The sequence below is a fragment of the Macrobrachium rosenbergii genome, chromosome 45 (assembly GCF_040412425.1).
Source record: "Macrobrachium rosenbergii isolate ZJJX-2024 chromosome 45, ASM4041242v1, whole genome shotgun sequence".
Lineage (NCBI taxonomy): Eukaryota > Metazoa > Arthropoda > Malacostraca > Decapoda > Palaemonidae > Macrobrachium > Macrobrachium rosenbergii.
Genome location: NC_089785.1, coordinates 21416263 through 21427706, shown reverse-complemented (window position 1 = coordinate 21427706; position 11444 = coordinate 21416263).

Here is an 11444-nt window from a genome sequence, read left to right as displayed (position 1 = left end):
GTTAATATTTATCTCTTGTTAAAAAAGGTTATGAGAACTGTGAACGAAATAAGCCCTCTCCGCAAGGACGAGAGAGAGAGAGAGAGAGAGAGAGAGAGAGAGAGAGAGAGAGAGAGAGAGAGAGAGAGAGAATTTGCTTCTCTCGAGTATAATTATTGTCGTACATGTTTCTCTCTCTCCCTCAGTAATAAAAGGTTCTGATGTTTTTGTGTGTGTGAGTTTGTTGTGTGTGTGTGTGAGAGAGAGAGAGAGAGAGAGAGACAGAGATTTGCCTAGTTCTTTCCAGTATAATTATTGTCGTACATGTTTCTCTCTCTCCCTCAGTAATAAAAGGTTCTCAAGTTTGTGTGTTGTGTGTGTGAGAGAGAGAGAGAGAGAGAGAGAGAGAGAGAGAGAGAGAGAGAGAGAGAGAGAGAGAGATACCAAACTCTCCAATCAAATTATTTTTAGTTTTTCACATCAGTCTCTCGGCGTCTCATCTCAATCGCTTCAGCTGACAGATTGTAAATTTCATATTTTCTCCCTGACAAAGGAGTTCTCTTTGCGTTTATTCTCTCATTTTGACATTTGGAGACTCATTAGCTAATCCATCGATGAAAAGGTCCCGAGAGAGAGAGAGAGAGAGAGAGAGAGAGAGAGAGAGAGAGAGAGAGAGAGAGAGAGAGAAAGAGAGTTGCATCGGAATTCGTCGAATAAGTATTTAAAGTCTTTGTCACAATATCCATCGATGAAAAGGTTCCCGAGAGAGAGAGAGAGAGAGAGAGAGAGAGAGAGAGAGAGAGAGAGAGAGAGAGATGCATCGGAATTTGTCGAATTAGAATTTAAAGCCTTTGTCGGAATTTAAAATGGAGAAAATGCCAGAGAAAGACATATCTGTTTTTCTGTGAAAAACATATTTTCTTGTGCGTCAGTTTAATTTTTTTTTTTTTACTTGTCTCTCACTGTTTTAGCTTTTTTGTAAAGGCTGGGTCAGTCTGTTGTTTTTCTAAAAGGATGGTTGTCCATTTTGAATAATAATAATAATAATAATAATAATAATAATAATAAATAATAATAATAATAATCCCCTGAAGTTAATTTGAGTTTCAACTTTCAGTATTCGATTTCTGAGTATTTTTTCAATGTATTAAAAATATATATATATATAATTTATATATAGTGTATATACATACATATAAATATATATATGTGTTTGTGTATATACATACACACACATATATATGTGTGTTTGTGTGTATGTATGCATGTGTGTATGTTTACATTCTGCCTGCAATTATACGTACATTTATACGCAAATAAATTATGTCTCATATGTAGTACAGATAGCTGCGCACTTGCACGAGCCAGAATGAATAAATATAAAAAAAAAAAAACTTCAAATAGAAAATGTAAAGCAGAGAGAGAGAGAGAGAGAGAGAGAGAGAGAGAGCGAGCAAGCAATCTGAAATATGAACACCGCATGCATTTTTGAAATTCATTTTTGAAATGTTGCAAAAGCAATTAAGAATTCTCTCCCCCCAAAAAAAAAAAAAAAAAAAAAAAGAAAATATATGCCAGTCGTCAGGACAAAAAAAAAAAAAAAAAAAAAATACCGTGGTAATTTCATCACGGCATTTATGAAAGATATCAATCGACGATTTATTTTCTTTTAAATTAATACTCGGCGAATGGAACGGAATGGAGATGAATAAAAATAAAAAATTGCGTAAATCTTTTCAACTTTCATTTTCATGTGTGGGATGAAATAGAGGGGGAGAGGGGAGGGGAGGGGGTTGGGTAAAGTGGGAGAGGAGAGGGAAAGGTGGGGGAAGGGGGAAAGGGGGAGGGGTAGAAATGTCAGATCACAAGAATGCCATCCAATGAACAGGCTACAACAAAATATGGTACAGGAATGGGACGGGTACCAAAAAAAAAAAAAAACATAAATAAATAAAATAAAGTAAAAAGGAATACATAAAAATTTTGATTTGGGGAACAAGGGGACTGAAAGCTCTCTCTCTCTCTCTCTCTCTCTCTCTCTCTCTCTCTCTCTCTCTCTCTCTCTCTGTATGCTGAATAAATTGAGGTATTTCTAAATATGGGTTATGTTTTGCAGTTGTGATATATACATATTTTTTTTTATTTCACTTTACGCTGCGAGAGGAGGAAAGAATTATGACCAAGTTTTCAAAAAACAGGGTCGGAAACTCACTGACCAAGTTATGTATTTTGTAGTTAGAAACATTTTGCATTTTGTATTCTGGAAACGTATTGGATACACCCGGATTTCATGAAAATCCCTTTGAACTTCGAGAGGATTTTCATGAAGTAGCTTCAGAAATGATTTCAGTCCTTTGCGCTGCACCCACTTTTTAGCCTTTTACATTACAGCTATACCATTTGCTGTCCAACCTCTCTAACTGCTACTTCTTAGTGCGCCTATTTTGCACGTGAACTGCTAGTTACCGAACTAGAGAGGCGCGGTAGTAGTATTCAGTTTTGCAAAAAAAAAAAAAAAAAAAAAAAAAAAAAATACCTGTATCTGATCCTGCTTTCGGATCCTTCCCAAAATTGAATCGCCCCTTCCTTTACCCTTAGCACACCCCTGTAAGAAATTCCATTGGAATCCATCCGCCAGTTTTCGGGATATGCGGATAACAAACAAACAAACAAAAGGGCGAACTCGATTCCCTTCCAATTTCGTTGGCTGAAGCATTGAAGGGTTCCGGATAAAAGCGAAGAAGAAGTATTTAGTGAAGGAAAGATGGAGGCATTAAATTATTTTATCGTGATTTATCTTAATTTGATCATTTTGCATATTTTTTTTTCGTCTTTCAACTGACTCGACTTAAAAATGATATCTATAACTTTATTTCTTTTTCGGTGTTGAAATTCTTTGGGATGTTGTTTCTTATCTGAATTTTGTTTTTAGATTTGATATCAAGTTGTTTCTCCCTTTTTTTTGCGGCGTAGTATCAACATATTATTATTATTATTATTATTATTATTATTATTATTATTATTATTATTGTAAGCAAGCTTAAATAATGTACAATGGACTTGTAGTAAAGCAAAATGAAATATTAACGAGCGTAATTTCTATTTTTATGTAAAAATCAAGTCTAGAAAAACGAAAAAGACCAATTTTTATATCATTACGAGGCCCATACAGTAATCAGAGTTATTGGAAACACCCTTTTGATAAAGAAACAGTCGTTAGCTAATTTATCTGATGTACACCACTTAAAGAAAATAATCTACTCTTCCTAGCTGTAAAAATGTAAAAAAATATTTTAAATTCTGTACCCTCCGCCCGATTGAAACGTAGCATCCTCTAGTTTTGAAAAATTCAAAGCAAATGTTCAAACGCTGATGTTGAAAGCTTCGCCTCTCTCTCTCTCTCTCTCTCTCTCTCTCTCTCTCTCTCTCTCTCTCTCTCTCTCTCTCCCGGCTCTTAACAATTTCTGTATCGGCTTATCATTGTTGGTTTTCTGTAAAAGGAAACTATTGTTCCGGCTTTGTGTGTCCGCCCTCAGATCTTAAAAACTGCTGAGGCTAGAGGGCTGCAAATTGGTATGTTGATCATCCACTCTCCAGTCATCAAACATACCAAATTGCAGCACTCTAGCCTCAGTAGTTTCTATTTTATTTAAGGTTAAAATTAGCCACAATTGTGCTTCTGGCAACGATATAGGAAAGGCCACCACCGGCTCGTGTTAAAGGTTCGGTGGCCTTGATTATACGCTGTACAGAAAACTCGATTGTGCAGGAGAAATTTCGCCTGCATTTTTTAAACAAATCCGCGGATTCCGTGTTAAGAAGACGAGATACAGAGAAGAGTCCTTGACTATTCACGAGGTGAATTGCTCAGAATTAGGGTTTATATTTCCCGGCACGCCGCCCCCCCCAACTACCTGTACCTGTCAATCAAGGGTTGATAAAACAACGCTGACTGGTAGTTGTGAGATTTCATTTTTCTTGACCTTTTTTTTTTTATATATGTCACGCTTCCCTGGATGATTTCCGTGTCGTGATTGTGTCTAAACCGATTAGGAGACTGGTGGTGTAGGTTAGTCTGTTAGACCTTGCAGAGACAGGGAGATTGGTAAAATTATTTGTGAACCCTGGTAGTGATTGGAGAATGACTGGTTGTTTTGTTGAAACATTGCCGAGGCAGGGAGAATGGTATATTAGTTTATGATCTCTGGGAGTGATTGGAGAATGACAGATTGTTTATGAATCCTGGGAATGATTGGAGAATGACGGTTTATAGACTCTGGGAGTGATTAGCGAATGACGGGTAGTTTTTACGTACTTTGGGAGTAATTGCAGAATGACAGTTTATAGACTCTGTGAATGATTGGAGAATGACAGATAGTTTGTGAATCCTGGGAATGATTGGAGAATGAAAGATACGTGAATGAAACTTGACAAGAACATGGAGAATGACAGAGAGAATGCCAGTTTCTGAACCCTATCAAGAACTGGGAGAATGACAGACTAGTCTATAAAACCTACCAAGAACAGGGAGAATGACAGACTAGCCTGTGAAACCTGTAGAGAACTAGCTCATAAAACCTACAAAGAACTGGGAGAATGACAGACTAGTCTATAAAACCTTGCAAAGAACTGGGAGACTGACAGATTACTCTATAAAACCTACCAAGAGCTGGGAGAACGACAGATTAGCCTGTGAAACCTGTAGAGAACTAGTCTATAAAACCTACAAAGAACTGGGAGAGTGACAGACTAGTCTATAAAACCTTGCAAGGAACTGGGAGACTGACAGATTAGTCTGTCGAACCCGACAAGAAGTGATGAACATTCTGTGTAGTTATGGAAGTGTTACTCAAAAGGGGTTCGTCCTCGATTCAGCTGTTGCAGTATGAATATGCAATGACTTTTGTGTTGACTGTACTTTCGAGCCATCAAATTTTACGGGGAGGAGGAAGCTGCATGTTTAAAAATAAATATATGTCAGGGACACAGACACACAAACGCCACAGCCACGTCACATACATCCCACACACATACCGCGATCAGAGTCTATTCCATTCCTCTCCTAATATTTCCCCACAATTCCGATCATTCAATCTCATTCCATTCTTCCTCTCCTCTTTTCATCTTGCGCCCTTTTTCCTCCTCCTCCTCCTCCTCCTCCTCCTCCTCCTCCTCCTCCTCCTCCTCCTCCTCCTCCCATCCCCTTACCCAGTCAGTGTGTGTCTCTCTCTCTCTCTCTCTCTCGTCGTTAGTTGGCTTTGGAATGGAAGCAAATATTCCGGGCACAAATCCCATCCATTCCGCATATATATTGAATTTTTATCGGCACTCCAGTAGCATTTTGTTTGCTCTTTCTGATGTATGATGTAGGATGTATTGATTTTATTTTTGGGGGGGGGCGAGACGAGGACCTCTCTCTCTCTCTCTCTCTCTCTCTCCAGAACAAACTGCCACGTCATGTAGTAATAGGTTTCTTCTTTTGTAAAGTTTTTAAAAGTTTTCAATGCAAGGATATGTTTTTAAAATTCTCTCTCTCTCTCTCTCTCTCTCTCTCTCTCTCTCTCTCTCTCTCTCTCTCTCTCTCTCTCTCTCTCTCTCTCTCTCTCTCTCTCTCTCATAGCCATAACAAAGAGGATTTTTCCGACTCTTTTGAAAAGCAATGAATACATTCCTCCGGATTTTTGAATTCCTCTCTCTCTCTCTCTCTCTCTCTCTCTCTCTCTCTCTCTCTCTCTCTCTCTCTTCTTTCTTGACCATTATTCCAATTGCCTTCGTTTTTACTCTATTTTTTTTTACCGATCGGTTTAATTAAATTCAAAAGCGTATTACTTCGGAATTTTCATTATTCCAGCTTTATTTTTTTGTCGTGGTGGGTGGTATCTCATATTTGATTTGAATGTTGGTGATATATATATATATATATATATATATATATATATATATATATATATATATATATATATATATATTATATATATATATATATATATATATATATATATATATATATATATATATATATATATAAATATATATATATATATATATATATATATATATATATATATATATATATATATATATATATATATATATATATATATATAAAGTACTATAATGTTTAAAAAATATCGAAAACATGTAGTATTTTCCAAAATCAGCCGGGTACGATTGCATATATTCATATCTCTCTCTCTCTCTCTCTCTCTCTCTCTCTCTCTCTCTCTCTCTCTCTCTCTCTCTCTCCCCAAATAAATAAATAAAAAACCCTTGCCAATTCATCAATTCATTAGCATGGGGTAAAAAAAAAAAAAACCTTAACCTTTTAACCGAACGCTGAAATTAATTACGCAACAATATCGGTTCGCCAGACACGTGAATCCGTTGGATGTCCGCTCAATCTGAAATAGTCATATCAAATTTTGATTTTTTTCTTTATTGTCGAGTTTTTTTTACTGCCTATTTTTTTTTTTTTTTTAGGGGAAGCCCAACATCCATTACCGCATAGAGGATCCATTTGTGCGCGTCGGATGACTTTGTGTGTAAAATCAATGAATGGGTTTGTTGGACAGACGGCGCGCGTGTGTTTTGCCATGGGTGGAAAAAGTCTTCGTTGTTTGTGTGTTTTATAATTTTTTTGTGTCTTTGTGTTTTCACGGATGGAAAAGTTCTTCTTTTTCTGTTTTTTTTTTTTTTTTTTTTTTTTTATGGGAAGGCTGTGTAAGGAGTGAGTGTTTTGGCATGGGTAGAAAAACTCGTTGTTGTTTGTGTGTTTTACCATGTTTTTTGTGTTTTTCTTGGGTGGAAAAATTCTTTGTTAGTTTTTTCTGTTTTTTTTTAATGGAAAGGCTGTGTACGGAGTGAGTGTTTTGGCGTGGGTAAAAAAACTCTTCATTGTTCGTGTTTTATATGCCTTTTTATATTTTCATGGAAAGGTCGTGTGCAGAGCGAGTGTTTCGACATGAGTTTTTTCGTGGGGATTTCGTGGAAAGGTTGTATTTAGAGTGTGTGACTTAGCTTGGGTGTAAAAACTCTTGTGTGTTTTACTAAGTCTGTGTGTGTGTGTGTTTATGGAAAGGTTGTGTACAAAATGAGTGTTTTGGCTTGGGATTTGTTTGGGGGAGTTTCATGGAAAAGCTTTGTACAGAGTGTGTGTTTTGGCATTGGCCAAAAAACTCTTCATCATGTGTTTTACTATTTTTCCATGTAAAGTCTGTGGGTAATAAACTCTACATTTAACTTACCGTCCTCCAGCCCGGGGAAAGCCTCTCTCTCATTACTGGCCTAGTGTTTGATTATATGCAAAGTATAGGTACCTTAAATTCTAGTTTCGGGACGGTAGGTCTTACCCTCGAGGTATGGAAGTGCTTTCCCGATCCTCACGTATATTACCGTATTTTTTAATGATGTGGATACACGTGTTAATAATGATTTCAGGTATCAGTGGATAGGAATAAATTATTAGTTTTGAATAAAATTAATAAAATAATAAATAAGAAGATAAATCTGGCTATCCCTCGTATTTTGCCAGCTTCAGTGGAGAGAGAGAGAGAGAGAGAGAGAGAGAGAGAGAGAGAGAGAGAGAGAGAGAGATGCATTTACACATTTATGAAAAAGACTAACTACAGAGAGAGAGAGAGAGAGAGAGAGAGAGAGAGAGAGAATCCATTTACACATTTATGAAAAAGACTAACTATTCCAACCTTTCCTCTTCCCCTTCCCTAACCCCTCTCCCCTCCCTCCCCTCCTCCCCTCCCCTCCCCTCCCCCAGTACCACTGCTCAGCCCCTACCTCAACTGCTGCTGCCAATCAGAATTTAAAAAAAAAAAAAAATTTTCACCATTTTTTTATTTACTTTTTTTTTTGCAAGCGCCAATAAAACTATATAAAAGCAATCGTTGTATTCGCAGTGCAAAAAAAAGGAAAAATATATATGGTAAAAAAAAGGGGGGGGAGAGGGAGAATATATATATATAAAAAAAGAGAGAGGAAAAACTCATATATAAAAAAAATAAAAAGAAAACTGGCGGGTTATCCGAGATATGAATACGAACTCCCAGTTTTATTTCCTTTGTCCATTGTATTCTTTGTCGTTTGAATGCTTTGCCGGTGATACGCATGCGTTTGTTCGTCTCTCTCTCTCTCTCTCTCTCTCTCTCTCTCTCTCTCTCTCTCTCTCTCTCTGACTGAATTTTTATTTCGCTCCATTTTTCTATTTCGGGTTCATGGTCCGCACACGCTTATTAATCTCTCTCTCTCTCTCTCTCTCTCTCTCTCTCTCTCTCTCTCTCTCTCTCTCTCTCTCTCTCGCAGCGTTTTTTATTTGTAGGCCATCTGCATTTTTCTATTTCAGGTTGGCGATACGTATACGTCTGATTGTATCTCTCTCTCTCTCTCTCTCTCTCTCTCTCTCTCTCTCTCTCTCTCTCTCTCTCTCTCACCGTGTATTGAATTTGTGCACAGATAGACATGAAATTTTTTGTTCAAAGAAATTTTTAGTGTTCTTTATATTGAAGAAAATACGTGAAATTTTACTAATTAGCATTATTGTCTCTCTCTCTCTCTCTCTCTCTCTCTCTCAGTAATTTGTGGAAAGGCATACGGGACATTTTCATGCTAAGCAATTTCGAGCAGTTTCTCTCTCTCTCTCTCTCTCTCTCTCTCTCTCTCTCTCTCTCTCTCTCTCTCTCCAATTTTTAGTTCCAGTCATTCCCTTACAGTTCACTTTGGTGTTACTGTTTTGGTTGGAGTTCTCTCTGCAGTCCTCCATTTTCCTATTCACCCCTTTCTCCCCCCACCCCTACCCCCCTTTCTCTTCCCCTTACCGTCCAAAAAAAACTATTTGTTTAAATTGAGTAATAGTTTTTTTTTTTTTTTTTTTTTTTTTTACTGCGCCAGCTCTCTCTCGTTTTGAGAACACGCAATTTCTCTCACATTTTTGTTTCCACTAGTTCTGAAGGCAGGCAGGACAGGCAGACCCCACCCCCACCCCGCACTCCCCTCCAAAAAAAAAAAGAGAAAATAAAAAAAAGAAAATAGTTTTTATTGCTAACGAAGGAAAGAAACAGAGCGTCTCTATTAGTTATTGTATATCGTTTCCTGAAAGCAGAATTGGATAATCTCAGAGAATTTTGCTCTGAGATAAAATGCTGGACACGTTAAAGAATTTTTTTCTCTCGGGGGGGGGTGGGGAGGGAAGGTGGGGTTGTGGATGGTGGGAGGGGAAGAGGTTGTAGAAGGGGGTGGGGGGGGAGGATTGAGCGTTTATCAGATTTTTCTACGAGGATCAATTGCAAGGATTCTCCTGCTGGGGTTAGCAATTTAGTTTCCGAAGAGCCTGGATGACGAATATGTATTGTTTTAAAGTCTGCAGAGAGAGAGAGAGAGAGAGAGAGAGAGAGAGAGAGAGAGAGAGAGGGTGCTAATTAATGCTAGACTTTAATTAGTGACTGTATAATACATTCATTGCAATTTCAACAAATATTTTTAGCCGTCGTTGTATATTTCACGACAGTTAGTCATCATATATAACTATTTTGAAAATGTATGATGTCAGATTAAAGGGCTTACGAGTTATTGGTGGGAGAAACATCAATAATCCATAATAGGCAATATCAATCCATGCTGTCGTATCTAAATTTTAAATACGTAAATAAAAACACACATACGTTATGTATGTGAGAAAATGGGGTCAAACATATATACGTTCCGTATATAAAATTAAAAGTTGATTATGGAATCATCCATCCATACGGTACGTATATATAATAAGTTATTTTTGAAGCAGGGAAAGGTAAAAAAAAAAATGCTTGATTCATGCAGAGGAAAAGTTTGATAATTGAATCATTCATCCATACCATGCGTATATATAATAAAAGATTTGCTTTTGAAGCAGGGAAATGTAGATAAAAAAAAATGCTTGATTCACGCAGTGCTGGAAAGCAGCATGGAAAAGTGATTAACTTCCAGGGAAGCACGAGAATATGTGTGACGTTTGGGTGTCGAGAATCTCAGTATATTTCAGAATTAAATTGCTACGGAGGATTTCATGTATGAATGTGGGCTTGCCAGCAGTGGCTGTGTGGTGTGAGGTTGCGGGAACGGAGGAATGATCCATTTTTAGCTTTCTGCAAAGGAAAACTACTGTGCCGGATTTGTCTGTCCGTCCGCACTTTTTCCTTTCCTCCTCAGATCTTAAAAACTACTGAGGCTAGAGGGCTGCAAATTGGTATGTTGGTCATCCACCCTCCAGTCATCAAGCATACCAAATTGCAGCCCTCTAGCTTCAGTAGTTTTTATTTTATTTAAGGTTAAAGTTAGCCATAATCGTGCTTCTGGCAACGATATAGGATAGTCCACCACCGGGCAGTGGTTAAAGTTTCATGGGCCGCGGCTCTTACAGCATTATACCGAGACCACCGAAAGGTAGATCTATTTTCGGTGGCCTTGATTATACGCTGTACAGAGAACTCGATTGCGCCGAAGAAACTTCGGAACATTTTTCACTTGTTTAATTTTTTTTTATACATTTAAGAAAAATTGGTAATGGAATTTAACTACCGTGGATTGCTCTCGCCAGCCAGTCCACTCAGCTGTGAATAGGTACCAGCACCTGTTGGGCTTAAAGTAAAGAGGGTGTGGGGCTAGCAACCTCATTCTGAAGACTTGTCAGAAAAATGAATGCTTTACCTTAAGGTGCCACTCAATCAGAATGGGAAAAGGTGTAAGATGAAAATGGAATATATATATATATATATATATATATATATATATATATATATATCAGGGTAAGTTTTATATAACTTTTATAAAGGCTTGGACAAGATTCGAACTCAAGAACCAATTTCCCAATATTGTAACAAACTCCTCTAGATATTATTATTATTATTATTATTATTATTATTATTATTATTATTATTATTATTATTATCATCAGAAAGTCGTCGCAGGTGAATTGAAAGAAGAGACGGAGAAACGAGATGTTAAGAACAAATAACTTTGCAAAATGAGATTCGCCTTTATTTGGACGCATCCTGGAAGTCTCAGCAACCAGGTAGATGGCGCCACTGATAATATTGACAAACACCCATACCCCTACCCCCTACCCCTACCCATACCCACCGCCGAAATACAGAAGTGTTTTCATGTCGTGTTGAGATGTTTGTCTCACGATTTTTTTCGTATATATTTTTTTTTAATTATGGGGACGCAGATGGACTCGGCCGCCACTAGAGAAGAACTGTTTGGATTACCGACATATACACCTGTTAATTACGATTCCTATCGGCGTTTGGTCGTTTCGTGACCTCGAGAGAGGAGGAGGAGAAGAAGAAGAAGAAGAAGAGGAAGAGGAAGAAGAAGAAGAAGAAGAAGAAGAAGATTTGGGCTGTAGGGGAAGTTGGGGATTCCACCGATATACACGGCTATCTAGATAGGCCATCTGACGCGGTTTCGCGCGCATGGCC